General features: G+C 47.8%; 1 long non-coding RNA gene across 1 annotated transcript in view; it reads right to left on the bottom strand.

Moving 5' to 3' along the window:
• Positions 1–2,103: 2,103 nt before the first annotated feature.
• The window catches only part of LOC122476926, a 68,098-nt gene continuing 54,644 nt past the window's right edge, over positions 2,104–15,557 (bottom strand). Inside the window, exons 4-5 of the long non-coding RNA XR_006295625.1 lie at positions 12,916–13,334; positions 2,104–2,323 (exon numbers count right to left, since the gene is read on the bottom strand). This is a non-coding gene — a long non-coding RNA (uncharacterized LOC122476926). The remainder of the gene's footprint in view (positions 2,324–12,915; positions 13,335–15,557) is intronic.

Here is a 15,557-nt window from a genome sequence, read left to right as displayed (position 1 = left end):
CAGTCGTGAAGGGGAATCTGGGTAGCACACTACAGAGTCTATTACAGTAGTGGTATTGCTTAGGAGTTGGAATTTGCATTTTTTCTGGTGACCCCTGAGGTTGCACATCTTTTGGCCATTTGGATAGCCTCTTTTGTGAAGTGTTTTTCGGGTCCTTTGCCAAGTTTTCTACTGGGATATCTGTTTTGTTACTAGTTTGAGGATTACTTTATATATCCTAGATAGTCCTTTGGATATGTATACTGAACATATATCTCAGAGAACTGTCCAGAATGTACAATATATAAAGAATTCCTACAAATCAATATGAAAAAGACATTTCAGTAGAAAAATTGGCAGAGGACCTGAATATATATATTGCAAATATCTTCTCCCTTCTCTGAGAACGGCCTTTTCCCACTCTTAGTGTTTGTTTGATAAACCAAAGTTGATAATTTTAATGTAGCCTAATGTATTATGTTTTTAATATGATTAGTTCATTTAGTGTCCCGTTTACTACCTTTGCCTACTCTAAAGTCTGAAGATGTTCTCCTTTTTTCCTCTAAAATACATGGTTTTCTACCTTTTACACTTCACCTAGAGTTGGTTTGGGTATGTAACATGAGGGAGGAGTCACACTGTATGTTTCCCATATGACATTCAACTGATCCATAATAATTTAGTGAAAAGACAATCTTTTTCATAATCAGCTAATGATATATGTGTGGGTCTGTGTCTGGACTCCATTCTGTTCCATTTTCAAATTCACTTTTAACTGTCCTTGCACCAATGTCACATTGTCATATTTATTATAACATTTTTGATATCTAGCTATATAAAAAAGAGTTGTTAAGCCGGCTTGGATTTTTGCTCGAATTGAGTCAAATCTCTGGGTTAATGTGAGGAAAGTTTATGTTATATACGGTATTTGGTCTTCTGGCCCCTTACTAATGGCATATCTCTCCTTTCGTTTTGATTTTCTTAATTTCTCTCGATAATGTTTTCTTATTTTCTGTGTAGAAGTTTTGCACATCTTTCATTTATTTCGTGGGTTTATTTTTAAAAATGTAACTGATTTCTACATATTAACTTTGTATCCTGCTACTTTATGAATTCTAATAGTTTATAGATCCCATTGGATTTATTATGTATGCAATCATGTAGCTTGTGAATAATAGATTTATTTATTTTCTGTTTAACTACATTGGACACTTGGTACAATGTGGAATGGAAGTGGGGATAGTGGACAACTTTTCCTCATTCCCAGGATATGGGTAAAGATTTTAATATTTCACTGCTGATTATGGATGGTTGCCATGGTTTTTATAGCTTCTTTTTATCTGATTAGAAAGTTCCCTTCTACTCCTAATTTGCTAAGAGATTTTTGTTCATTTGCTTGATTATGGGTGCCTATGAATGTTGTCAAATGCTTTTCTGCATCTATTTATTTAAAAAAAATTAATGTTATATTTTTGAGAGATAGAGAGAGACAGAGCACGAGCAGGGGAGGGACAGAGAGAGAGGGAGACACAGAATCTGAAAGGCTCCAGACTCTGAGCTGTCAGCACAGAGCCCGATGCAGGGCTCAAATTCACGAACTGAACCGTGAGATCATGACCTGAGCCGAAGCTGGATGCTTAACTGACTGAGCCACCCAGGTGGCCCTTTTCTGCATCTATTTAAATAATTGTATGCTTTTCCCCTTTTTTGTTAATATGGTTAATCAGATTGATTGATTTTCTAATATTAAACCACCTTTGCATAGCTGGAATTAAACTCAATTGGTTGTTGAATTAAATTATGTTTCCCTACAAGCAGACACTGAGTCAAGTACAGGAATACAAGGAGGTGATTCCTGAAAACACCAGAAGTGCTCCCTCTTTTTCTTTTTCCCTCTGTTTCTCTGCAAACACACACACACACACACACACACACACACACGTGAATGGGGCAATAAACATATATGAATATATATGCATGGATGTATAATGAATGTAATTTGGGGATAGATACATGTGTATATTTATATGTGTATATTGTTAGGGTCAGGCGTAGGCTAGGGTAAAGGTAAGAGTCAAGAACTAAAAATTTTAGCAGTCAAAGGCTTTATTGGGAACAAGGGTCTCGGGCGAGGTTCCATGACTCAGGGAGAGAGAGGGGTGTGGTGGGTTGGGGTTTTTAAGCTGCAGCGGTTCAGGGTTTAGGTCCCATGGGCCTTTTTCGCGTCAGGTTGTGCTGTCACTCGGTGATTGGTTGACCTCCAATTCCAGCACGCGACTCGGGGCTTTTCCTTGGGTTGCGCTGGCAAGATGGCCGTCCCCTCTACTGTGGTTCCAAGGACATCCTAACATATATAAAGCATATTAATATATATTATAGGTGTATATGTATTGGATTTGATTGGCTAATATTTCTTATTTTCTCTTTTCTTGTTTTTTAAATTTTTTTAATGTTTATTTTTTGAGAGAGAGAGAGAGAGAGTGTGTGTGAGCGGGGGAGGGGCAGAGAGAGAGAATGAGACACAGAATCTGAAGCAGGCTCCAGGCTCCGATCTGTCAGCACACAGCCCGATACAGGACTTGAACTCACAAGCTGTGAGATCATGACCTGAGCTGAAGTCAGATGCTTAACTGACTGAGCCACCCAGGCGTCCCTTTTCTTTTCTTTTTTTTTTAAAGTAGGTTCCATGCCCAACATGGGGCTTGAATTCATGACCTTGTGATTAAGAGTTGTATGCCCTAGAGACTGAGCCACCTGGGCACCCCTGATTGGCTAGTATTTCATTAAGGACTTGTGAGACTATGTTCATGAGAGAAATTGGTCTATAATGTTTCTTTCTTGTAATATCCTTGTCAGGTTTTGGAGTCAAGGTTATAGTGATCTCATCAAAAAAGGAAGTGCTCCTGCTAGGAATTTATCCAAGGGACACAGGAGCACTGATGCATAGGGCCACTTGTACCCCAATGTTTATAGCAGCACTCTCAACAATAGCCCAATTATGGAAAGAGCCTAAATGTCCATCAACTGATGAATGGATAAAGAAATTGTGGTTTCTATACACAATGGAATACTATGTGGCAATGAGAAAAAATGAAATATGGCCTTTTGTAGCAACGTGGATGGAACTGGAGAGTGTGATGCTAAGTGAAATAAGCCATACATAGAAAGACAGATACCATATGGTTTCACTCTTATGTGGATCCTGAGAAACTTAACAGAAACCCATGGGGGAGGGGAAGGAAAAAAAAAAAAAGAGGTTAGAGTGGGAGAGAGCCAAAGCATAAGAGACTGTTAAAAACTGAGAACAAACTGAGGGTTGATGGGGGGTGGGAGGGCGGGGAGGGTGGGTGATGGGTATTGAGGAGGGCATCTTTTGGGATGAGCACTGGGTGTTGTATGGAAACCAATTTGACAATAAATTTCATATATTAAAAAAAAAGGAAGTGCTCCCACCTTTTCTGTTCTCTGCAATAGCTTTTGTAAGGTTAGTGTTGTTTTTTTTAATGTAAGGTTAGTGTTTGGTTTTTTTTAATTTTTTTTTCAACGTTTATTTTTGGGACAGAGAGAGACAGAGCATGAATGGGGGAGGGGCAGAGAGAGAGGGAGACACAGAATCGGAAACAGGCTCCAGGCTCCGAGCCATCAGCCCAGAGTCTGACGCGGGGCTCGAACTCACGGACCGCGAGATCGTGACCTGGCTGAAGTCGGACGCTTAACCGACTGCACCACCCAGGCGCCCCTATTTTTTAATGTTTATTTATTTAAGAGAGAGAGAGAGGAGGGGCAGAGAGACAGGGGGGAAGACAGAGGATCCAGAGTAGGCTTCATGCTGACAGTACAGCCCAATGTAGGGCTTGAAACCATGAATCATGAGATCATGACCTGAGCTGAAGTTGAGTACCCATGCTCAACCGACTGAGCCACCCAGCACTCCAGGTTAGTGTTATTTCTTAAATGTTTAGAAGGATTCACATCCATCTGGGCCAGGGGTTTCTTTACAGGATGGTTTTTAACTAATTTTCAACATCAATAATAGATATTGGACTACTCAAATTTTCTGTTTCTTCTTCTGTCAGCTTTGGAAGTTGTATCATTTTTTTTTAAACCTCTAAGCACAAGAGAGCACCTAACTTGAGACATCATGTGAAGTAAATGACCCTTGCAGAGATGCAGGCAGTTTCCCTGGCTGCTTCGGGGATGTAAAAGGTTAAATTCATATATGATAGGAATGAACTTGTCGAGTCAGAGCATAAAATGATCTGGAGGCAAATGCTAATGCATTGACTCTGAAGCATTTCCATGTTATCAACAGCCCTCTGTGATTATGTAAATTGGAAATAAATGATTGGCATTCACAGGAGCACATACAGATAATTAGCACAGCACTGAGGAAGCTGGTTGTAGAAGGCAATTGTGACAAATCTACAAAAATAATGATTCTTGGTTAATAGTTAATGCTACATATCAGGAGGAGTAGGGCTAGGGCACTGTCCTCTCTGGAGTGTGTTCTCCTTCCTCCCTCAGCCAGTCCTCCCTGCAGTGCTGAGCTCTACCTGACCCACTGCCAGGACTGAGAAATTGAAGACTCCAGGCCAGGATGCCACGGAAGTCTATCGCAAGGCAAGATTCAACAGCTCCCTTCTCAGTTTGCAGATGGGCTGGAAGAGCACCAGTAAGAATGCTCAAATGTCAAGCTTGTTTAAAAGCCAAGGTTTTAACAAATGAGTGCGGGGCTGGGGTTTCATTAACTAACACAGATCAGCAGCAGCACCCAAGTCACAGTCCCTCCCCTCTCACCTTCCAGTAGCAATTCGTGGAGAATGCATGTCAATTCCACAGCTCAGTTTAATGTATGGAATAATACAAGGGCACCAGTGCTATTAAGATCAAATGGGGTTTGACTAAAAGGCCCATGGAGCACGGAGACAACACTTTTTAACAATCTGTGCACACAGGTTGCATGGTGGGGACCTGGGAATTGATGCAAGAACAGTGGCAGTTGTGGAAACTCCCTGGGTTTTGGACACACTGAGCACTGTGAGGTACTCTGTGTAGGTGCAGGAGCAACTCAAAGCAGGGAAGGAAGCTGGAGCAGAAATCTCTTGTGGACAGAGCTGGGGAGAGGGCTGATGTATGGGCAATCAGCCTCTTCAAGGCTGTGCAGAATTTAATGATGAGCTCTGGCCAATTGTAATACTTTTCACTGGCCCAGGGAGGGTCTTTTCTGCTGGCCAGAGTCCCCAGTACAAGAGTAATTGACAGGGGGTTTGGAAGCCTAGATCCTGGTTCTGAGAGGCCACTGGCTCATCATGTGGTCTAGGTGAGTTTCTCTGCTTTACCTTAATTCTTCAAGGTGGTGGCCAGGTAAAATCCTTTACCTTGTGGCTAGAGAGCTGAGACTCACTGGAAGTGCAAGTATTTGGTAGGTGGGGTGGGCAGGCCACTGTGGTTCCTTTAGGCCTTTGCCCTAGAGCCAAGTCACTGAAGCTTTTGACAAAAAAAATGCCCTGGAAATCAAAGCCAGATTGAAGTCCTATTTCTGCCAGTAAATCACTGGGTGACCTTGGGCAATTTCCTGCTCCACACAGTGTCCCCAAATGTCCCATGGGAGTGTCCCCCAATTTTGAGGACAGCAGTTCTCAAGCCTTTTGGTCTCAGGGTGCCTTTATGCTCCAACAATTATTGAGGACTTCACAGAACTTTTGGTTATGAAGGCTCTATCTATTGATATTTTTAGCTTTAGGAATTTAGATTGAGAAAACTTTAAAGTATTTATTAATTCATTTTAAAATAATGATAATATAACCACTACATATTAATGTAAATCACTATACTTTCCAACACAAAAATGACCAAAGAGAAGAATGGCATTTTTGCACATTTTTACAAATCTCTTTAAAGTCAGGCGTAATAGAAGATAGCCACATTCTTGTATCTGCTTCTGCATCCAGCCTGCTGTGATATCACAGCTGTCGTCTCTAGAAAAATTCACTGTGTGGTTGTGAGAGAAGGCAAGTTGAAAAGGCAAATGCATCTTGGTTTTACCGTGAAAAGAGTTTTGATCCTGTGGGCTTTCGGGGATCCCTACCCACATTGTGTGACGTGCCACTCTGAAATCGCCAGAACTATGTTCCGTGTTTGCACCACTGAAGACCATACATATCCCTCCATTCCAGATCAGGTCCTGGACCAGGTGTCCTGGCCCCCCAACAGGGTGTCTACACATTGATCTTTAAGCTTGCTTTGGGAAGGGGCCACTTTCTCACCCCCAAATCCTGAGAGAAGTGAGTCATTTTATTTTCAGAATCATTACCTGCACTGGGGTCAGGCCACAGACATGACTGTGTCTACCTACCAACTCAGGGTCTGTAACCGGCACCAAATTGCCTTAGGCTATACAGAGGAAAGAAAAACAAAATAAAAACCAATAGAAACTAGCAAACAAGTATGCAAAAGGTATGTTTAGTTTCCTGTTAGAGAAATGGAATGACTAATTCATACATCAAGATCATTTGGTACGGCACGTGGAGTGGGCTTTCTAAACAGCGGGGCTGCTGTTTAGTGGAAAGCAGTATGCTGTGGAATTGTGCTCAGAAGGACACAAGGACAACAGGCCGCTAATGCAGCCAACACCGCAATGCGGTCTCCTGCATTCAGAGGGACGGTGGAGTACTTCAAGTACTGGACTGCAATCCAAAGACTCAGGTTTGGGCAGGGGGAATTCTGTTGCCAGTTCCATGTCTGTGTGATCTGGGCGAGTGAGCTCCCCCTGGCTCCACCCCCTATCTGTAAAATGGACAGTGTTACCACCCTGTCCTTTCTCAGGGCTTTAGGGCACCCCAGCCACCAAGATGGCTGAAGAAGGCCCTGGGAGATTGCGGCGTGCTCTGAAGATGTCAGAGCCCCTCAGAAAGAGGCCACAGACCAGAACTGGGCAGGGCAGCACCCGTTGTGGAAGCCCCCAGCCCGGCTTTCTTGGGGAGTAATGTCCAAATTCTACCCACCAGTCATCCTCCCTGCCCACTCTCCAAGGATCCCGTCTCCATGCTGGCACAATGAAAGGGTGGGAAGGCCAAGTTCAGAAAGTGTCTTTCTGTTCTCAGTTTCTCACAGGCTTAGCTAAAGCACCACCACCCCGCCCCCATCTGCTGGTGGTAGCAGATGTGACTTCCCTGGGTTTGGGTTGAGAGATAATGGTTTCCCTTTAAAAGCTTGCTGGTAATTTCCACATTCTCTGCTAAGCTCTGGGTGGCAGCTGTGGTCATACACCCAGGGGTTTTTACCAATCTTTCCATTTGGAGCTCTTGCTGTCTTTTGCGTACCTCCTATCAGCTACTGGACAAACTGTGACCTGCCCTCAGGCAGGCTGGCCAGCTGAGGTTGACAGTAGGGCCTGATCCACCAAAGCGACTGTGGACAGCAGCTGGCAGAGGGCCGGGATGGCACTGTGGCTGGTTCCAGAGGCAGCAGAGGGGTGACAAGCACAGACTGCTTTAACTGCTACTCAGAGAACAAAGAGAACTTTACCCTCACGATCCTATTTATATATACGTGGATCTCCGTGGAACCACCACACAGAACAATGGTTGCCTAGGATCAAAGCCAGAATGGCTGCCACCCACCCAAAGATCTTCTACTGTCCACTGTCACTTGTTGGGACAGAGAGGGAGGAGCCAGTTGGCTTAGGGACAATTTCAACTTGGAGAGCATTAATGAAGACACACCTGGGGAAGTCCACACGTGACTGAACTAAGGGGCCCTCAGCTTCATCGGAAGGGACAAGAACCAGCCTCAGCACTTGTGTTGGTCCTCACTTCACAGTGTGTAATGTGTCGTGACATCCACCGTCTTCCTGGAAGCAATAGGTCAGCAAACAAGCAAGGTTCAGAGAGGTGAGGTGACTCAGTTGCCCAGAGACCTCTACCTGGTGTGGTAGGCAGAATTCTGGCCTCTCAAAATGTCTGTGTCCTAATCTCTGGAACCTATAAATATGACACAGCGAAAGGGACACTGCAGATGTGATTAAGGATCTCGAGAAGGAGAGGTCATCCCAGACTATCTGCATGGGTCCTAAGTGCCATCACAAGCATCCCTGATCAGAGGAAGGCAGAGGAGGTTTGACATGACAGAAGAGGGAAAGACCACATGATGCTGGAAGCAGAGACCAGAGGGACACACCTTGAAGTTGGAGGAAGGGCCATGAGCCAAGGAGTGCAAGTAGCCAGCAGAAGCTGGAAAGGGCAAGGAAACGGATTCTCTCCTCACAGACTACAGGAGCAGCCAGCCCAGCTGACCAAGTGTGGGGTTCCACCCTTCAGAACTATATGAGAGTAAATTTCTGTTGTTGGAAGCCACTGAGTTGGTGGTAGTTCGTTACGGCAGCCACAGGAAACCAAAACAGTTGGCTAGTGACGAAGCTGGCACAGAGGCCGGTGCTCACCATGCAAACAGAGTAAGAGCCTCCCTAGGGCCTGCACAGGTTGGGGCAGGACGATGGAAGGACTTCAGAGAGAGACAGTGGTGGTTCAGGAGCAGGAAGCTGCTGGAAGCCACCAGCTTAAAGTCCCTTGCTTGAGGCTCATCATGTGATTTACCCGATCGCTTCAAGGAAGGGACTAGAAGCATGGAGGCCGTGGCCTGTCCTTGGCCCAAAGGGTTCGGAGAATCAGTTCATCGCTGACTGAGACTGGACTGGTGACTTCTGGATTCTGGTACTGCCTCCTTCACTGAACCCTGGGTGTCCCTGCCAACCCAAGGCAGCTACAGTCTGACTCCAGGCTCCTGTGGCATTGAGGTGTAAGTCCAGTAGGGGAGTTGGGGTCAGCGTTCTCACTCCAGTGGCTGTGGAAATTGGCCATTTACCTCAGAGAGAGAGAACCTTGGCAACTTTTGGAGGCTCTTCCTTCCTTTGTGGTCTAACAGCAGTAGGCAGATCAGGCTGGGTGGGAAGGATTGAGTTCCACATTCTTCCCTCCCAGTGGTCACAGTAGGTGGCACAGGGAAGTGTCATGGTTGACAGGTGGGTGGCACTTTGTGATGTGAAAATTAAAATAACCAGGAAACGTGGGCATTCCTTCTCTTCTCTCCCCACTCCAACTCCCCTCCCCTGAGTTTCTCTCTCTATTCTTCTTCCTCTGTTGTCTTTTTTCCTGGTTCACTGTATAGCCCTCAAATTCCTCCAACTCTCTGGTTGACACCTGGATTTCAGAGCTTTTAAAAACGACTTTGAATCTTTAAGGTGTGTGCAAACTGCTCACTTTGAGCAGTGGTCGGGGGTGGGGGTGGGACAAAGAAGAGACTGCTATCCATCACACTACAGTAGCCCCAGCATCTCTACTTTGTGAGTCCCAGACAAGCTTGAGAAATTAATTTTTCTTCCAAAACTCTATTTCTAGTGAGCACTTCCAAGTCATTTTCTTAAGCTCCTACTATATATCCAACTTCAGTCCAGTTAATTTCTGTCAATTTCAAGATTTGCATGTTGGGGATCTACTCTACATTTTACCACGCAGGGGGAAGGGCTTTCTTCCAATGAGCAGTGATTGGAATGGAAATGCCCTGAAGGTGATCCCTGAAACACCTTAGCACTTAGCACACAGACACCTACTGAGCAGGTTTCCGACCACCTGAGTGTTTTGATGGTGCATGAGTGACTTTTAAGACACTTTTTTTATGGGGACATGGGTTCCATCCTCCCTTCATGTCTCCAGCATCCGTAAACATTACAATTTCTTTCTTTTTTCTTTCTTTTGTTTTGTTGAGAGAGAGACAGAGAGACAGAGAGAGAGAGCACGCGAGCGGGGTTGGGGGGAGAGGGGCAGAGGGAGGGAAAGAATCCTAAGCAGGCTCCACACTCAGTATGGAGCCTGACACAGGGCTCGATGCCACAACCCTGGGATCATGACCTGAGCTGAAATCAAGAGTCTGACACTCAACCAACTGAGCCACCCAAGTGCCCCAAATATTACAGTTTCTAAAGTACTTTCAGAAATGTATACCTTTTTTTTTTCCTCCCTCGCCATTATTCTGGGCATATCCCATTTCATAGGTCAAGGGCATCCCCAGGGCCACCCAGCTAGCTCAGGAATGGAGTCTCTGAAATGGTGAAGCTGCAAATGCCCTTGTTGTATAAATGTGGACACTAAGGCTCCAAAGAGGAAAGGGGCCCTGAAACTTGCAGGCGGCCCAGCAGGACAGAAATTCCGTCTTGCCTGCCCTACTCCTCCCTCCCCCGCCCCCGCCCCCCTCCTGGGCCCAGGCACTAGGCCACTACGTTTGCCTCCAAAGCCAGGTCCCAGCCTGGGGAGAAGCTGCATCTGTTTTTGAGAAACTGCCAGAGCACAGCAGAAGAAGGGGTGTGTGCGCGTGAGCTAGTATAAGGACCGTGTGCTTTTGCCGACCGGCCCATCTCAGGGCTGGGAGGCTGCCCGGAAGTCAGTACAGATGCACTGGTTTCACACCGGAGCTTTCTGTGGCAGCGCTGTGGGTGAAACACTGTTTAGCAAATGGAATCTTCAAACCCCCCCCCACCCCCCACCCCCTACCCCCCCCCCCCATCTAATGCAGCCTCCGGAGAACTTCTTTTATGAAGCAAAGGGTCTTCTTGTCATGCAAATCACCACCCCCTAATTGGACTGCTTTGTAACTCCTGTGCCTTCAATTGCTTAAGGGGACCAAGTCCCTTTATCACCAATAGGACATTTCTGTTTTGTTTCGCACAAAGCTAGGAAGGTGCCAACTTCAACTTGGACCTCACTGCTGCCTCCTCTAGACGGGGTGCCACTTGCACCCCTGTGGCAGACCCGGTCCCAGCCCGCCACCTCCCCTCCCCTGCCCAGGGCAGGTTTGTGCGGAACACTTAATCTGGAGGCAGGGAGTGCAGGTGGCAGTCCTTACCACCTGGAGCTGGCTCCTAGAGAGTGCCCGCATCCTCCAAGGCTTGCGAAGAATACCAATTGCGTGGTTACTGGGCCCCCTCAGGAGCCCACAAGAGGAAATTAAAAGGCATACACACGCCTGGAATAAAGGACCCTCTTCTTGCAGCTAATCACCGAAATTGGTCACTGGGTTGTCCCCTCCCCCCTCTGGTGAAAGACATGGTCTTTCTCTTGTTCTGTTCCATCACTACGTTCTCAGAAATGTGTGAGGGGGGGTGAGCTTCACACGGGCTCCCCCTCTTAGAGCCCTCCACCCCCAGCCCTCCCTTTCTCCCCAGTCCAGGCTTCTCTCAGCAGGAGGGGCGTCAGTTTGTCCAGTCTGATGTCGGATGCAGGAGACAGACCAGTCCGGCCCCAAGGCCACACCGGTGGGAGGAATGGCTCCGCATCTCTAAGAATGCCTCTTGCATGGCCCTTTGCGGGTTGCAAAACGCCTCCACTTACCTCTCCGTGTGCGCTGCACAACCGGATTGGCCGCACCGCTGCCACTTGCCCTCAAAGTGGCCTGAAGTGACAGTCGTGGATGTCAGGGTCTTTAGCCCCAGGACCAGGGTGGGGACCTTCCCTGCTTCAGAGCCTGCTGCCTCCTGCCAGTGTGTGACTCTGGCCCGGCCCACAGGGCAATGGGAGACTCTCTAAGAGGAGTCTGGGCAGCCCTGGTGCAGGGGAGATGTCCCCTCCCTCAACACCTGCAGAAAAAAAGCAGGAGGAAGACCTCAAGGAAGAGCCTCCCTTTCCCCTGCCAGGCTAGCGATGGGGTCGGGTCACCTGACCTCCAGGGCTGCCTTCCCCACGAGTTCTGGAGAGTTGATATGAGCTGTGGTCTTCCCTCCTGTCGTGGCTGTGGGCACTTCGCTCTGAGTGTCCTGTGGGAGGCACGGCCTGCGATCTTGGGGTTGATGGAGAATCCTAATATTCATACTATAGTGTGTTGAATGGTGCCCCCAAAAGATATGTCTACCTGGAACCTGTGAATGTGACCTTATTTGAAAAAGTGTCTTTGTAGATATAATGAAATTAAGGATCTCCAGATGAGATATTCTGGATTATCCAGGTGGATCCTAAATCTAATGACGACAGGGCTTATAAGAGAGGGAAGGAGATTTGAACCACACAGGGAAGGAGGTGATGGTAAAGCTGGAGGCAGAGATTGGAGTGGTGCAGCCCCAAGCCAAGGAATGTCAGGGGCCACCAGAAATGAAGAGGTGACAGAAGATTCTCCCTTGGAGCCTTCACACAAAGCAGAGCACTGTGGACATCTCGATTTCTCCTCTGACCTCCAGAATTGGAAGAGAATACATGCAACCATACATACATTTCTGCATGAATAAATACATTTCTATCCTCTTAAGTCACTCACTTGGTGGCCATTTGTAATGGCAGCCATAGGAAGCCAGCACACACACTCTAGCAACAGTACCACAGAGAGGCAGGAGGAAGGAGGAGGAGGGAGACAGAAGAACTGAGAGGAAACTACCACCAGCCCCGAAGCTAACACTTCCAAGCATCTGTCCAGGACAGAGCAGGCCCTTCCCTTGGCCCTGGTGCGCAGGGATGGCTGAGGGGGTGGGGGGAGGGTTGTGGGGAGACTGGCTGGGAGCCCAGGCAGTGGCTCTGCCGGCCGGCCGGCCTTACTTGGCGGAGCAGCACAGGTGGGGGTCACTTGCTGGACCGCCCATGAGTTCAGGAGAGAGAAGACTAGTTTCTGAGCTGGAGGCGATGGCCCCGGAGATGGCCCTTCAGGGAGGCTGCATGGCCAGCCTCACCCACCACCTCTGAGCCTCCCCAGTTCCTTCCCCAACACCACAGAGCTGCTCCCACAGGAAAGCAGGAGCCTCGGCACACTCAGCGCCCTGGTACATCCAGCCCTGTGGTTATCCTACCTGGCACCATTTTTTTCTCTCTCCTGGGGTGCATGTCTCAGTAACTGCCCAGAAACCTGGGCTCCCCCAGATCCCTTCTCTCCACAGCCACTCAACAAGCAATCTCGTTGACTCACTTGCTAAGTATTTCTCTTCCTCTGCTGGCTTCCCTGCCATGTGTCAGCTGCTACTGCGGTCCAGGTCTTGGACCCCTCCCAGGGAGGGATGCGGCTGCTCCTTTCCCCTGTCACTCCTTCGCACACAACCATTTCTCCTGTTGTGAGTCCCATGGGACAGAAAAACATCGCTAGGCAGCCAGAGTAGCACTACGTGGCTTGCTCTTGGCTATGAAAGGAGCTGGGACGTAGGGCCACAGACATGGGAGGGGGTGGAAGTGTCATCTGTGCAGAGTGGCTGGTGCGCCTGAGGCCTCTGGCAGGTGGGAGGTGGGCTGCAGAGGGAATTTTCAGAGCCCGTGCTTTCTCACTCGTTAATGCTGTCACACTAGGCACTATACAGGGATAACTTCGACGTGGTTTTGCTGCCTTATTTCTTCCTGAAAAAAAAAAAACACATCAAATTATTTGCATCTTTTCAATGACACCATCTTAAAATTGAGGACACACAGTATTTTGGTGGTTCAGAAACTTGACTTTGGTTTTGCGTGCTGTTCTGCATGGGCTTGGTGGTGTTCATGTCTGTTCTGTCCATTTGGAACAGCTGATTATCTTAGCTGGCAATAGCCAAATACACCCACAGCTATTTTTTAAAAAAGTCTGTCTTATTGAAATCCTTGCAAGAAAAGTGACTTTTTATTGCAACTGCAGAATTCTCTAGCCCTTAGCTCTTCGCTGTGTTTTTATAATATAATGCTTGAGAGTGGGAGATTGTTTAGAGCTCTGCAGGCACATCAGAGCACAACATGGGGCCCCAACATTGTAGCCTTGATCTCCTTCCATCATTATCATTTGCATGGCTAGCGCCTCACAAGCCCAAGCCCTGAACTCCTTGAGGGCATAGTTTCTGTCCTTTTCAGTGCTGCAACCTCAATCACTAGCACTTAGTATGTCTGGCACCCATAAAAATTTTCTAAGTGAATGAACAGCTCATTGGGAACTGAGGCTCCAAGCAGGTCACAAGCAAGTACAAGGCAGAGCTGGGATGTGACCCCAGGGCTGATGTCAGGGTTCATGCTCTGTCCCCTCCCTGCACCATAGTGATGGCAGAATGGAGTTCTTAGGCTGATGCTCCCATGAAAGCAGGTGTGAGGAGGCTGAGGGCCAAGAAGAAGCTGGGGACAAAACCAGCAAGTCCCTGAGTGGGTAGGACACAAGGGGGCGGCTGAGGATGGCTACCAGGGGCTGTGTATCCTGAGAAGGGCCAAGTCAAAAAGGTTCTGGGCACAGACTCCAGGGGTGCGGCTGAGTTGGGGTTTGGGTATGATGTTTAGCCATGGCCTTGGGGGGCCTTACATTTCAGCAGCCAGAGGAGCTGAGAGGTCTGGCTTTGGTTGAAAGAAGGAGGAACCAGGAAAGGGGGCTCAGGGGACATCTGCACTCAGGTGTCAACAGAATGAATGTCAAATCCCTGTGCCAAGACAACTGTGCCAAGACAAGGGCGGGTATGCCTGGGAGATGGTGGACCGGGGGCATCCGGCAGAAAAGGGGCAGCAAGAGAGGCCAGGGCACCCCTTCCATCTCAGCTGGTTTTCCTAGCTTCCCACCCCTCTGGGAATTGGTTAGCTTCCTTGCCAACCAAGCAATGGAAGAAGCAATAAGATGCACACATCCCCCTCAAATTCTTTCTGCAAAAACCCACTACGTTTCTTACCATGTACCAGGTGTCGGGGACTGGAAGGCAAGTTCAACTCTATCCCACTGGGGGAGAAAGAGACTCCTAGTTAGGAGAATTGGCCACCCTGATATGGACCCTTGGACCCTCAGGAAGGGACTAGAGAGAGTTATTCTCAGTTCTGCAGGACTGAGAAGGCTTCTAGGAAGTGGTGGGGTTTGAGCTGAACTTGGAAAGGTAGAAAGAAGGTGAGCAGGTGTGGAAAATATCCTAGGCAAGGAAGGCGTGAGCAGAGGCCTGGGGACAGAGGAGCCCAGGATATCCTGGGGAGAAGAAACGGGACAGGTATGGGACATGGATGTTCATGAGGGTGGGTGGGGGAGTGGGGAGAGGGTGGCTAGTAGGCTGTGTCCACCCGATGTTGAGGGCCAGACTCAACATCTGAGCAGCTCAGAGAGCATCCCACAGGCACTGGGGAGGCATCAAAGGCTTGTAAGGGCAGGAGCCAAGCCAGCCTTTAGAAAAACACTTCTGGTGGCTGAATGGATAAACAGATAGAGATAGAGATAGAGATAGAGATAGAGATAGAGATAGAGATAGAGATAGAGACAGAGATAGATAGATAGATAGATAGTGGTTGGGAGACAGACATAACCAACTCAGAGGAAATGCAGATTCCAGTATGTAACACACTAGAAGAAGTCAGGTGACTCATGTAGCAGGAAGGTCTGATCAAACACCACAGACAGCAGTAGCAGCAAGCTGTGGGGAGCACCGGAAATGACCCCCAACATTGGGGTGTGTGCTTCCCAAGACCCCTATGTTCATACTGTTGTGGGTTGAATGGTGGCCTCTGAAAGATATGTCCACCGGGAATCTATGAATGTGACCTTATCTGGGAAAAGGATCTTTGCAGAGGTAATCAAGTTAATCGAGATGAGCTCATCTTAGATTATCTGGGTGGGCTTTAAATCCAACAATAAGTGTG

Source organism: Prionailurus bengalensis, chromosome X, assembly GCF_016509475.1.
Source record: "Prionailurus bengalensis isolate Pbe53 chromosome X, Fcat_Pben_1.1_paternal_pri, whole genome shotgun sequence".
Taxonomy (NCBI): domain Eukaryota; kingdom Metazoa; phylum Chordata; class Mammalia; order Carnivora; family Felidae; genus Prionailurus; species Prionailurus bengalensis.
Note: the sequence above shows the minus strand (reverse complement) of the source record. Positions and strands in the feature narration are given on the sequence as shown.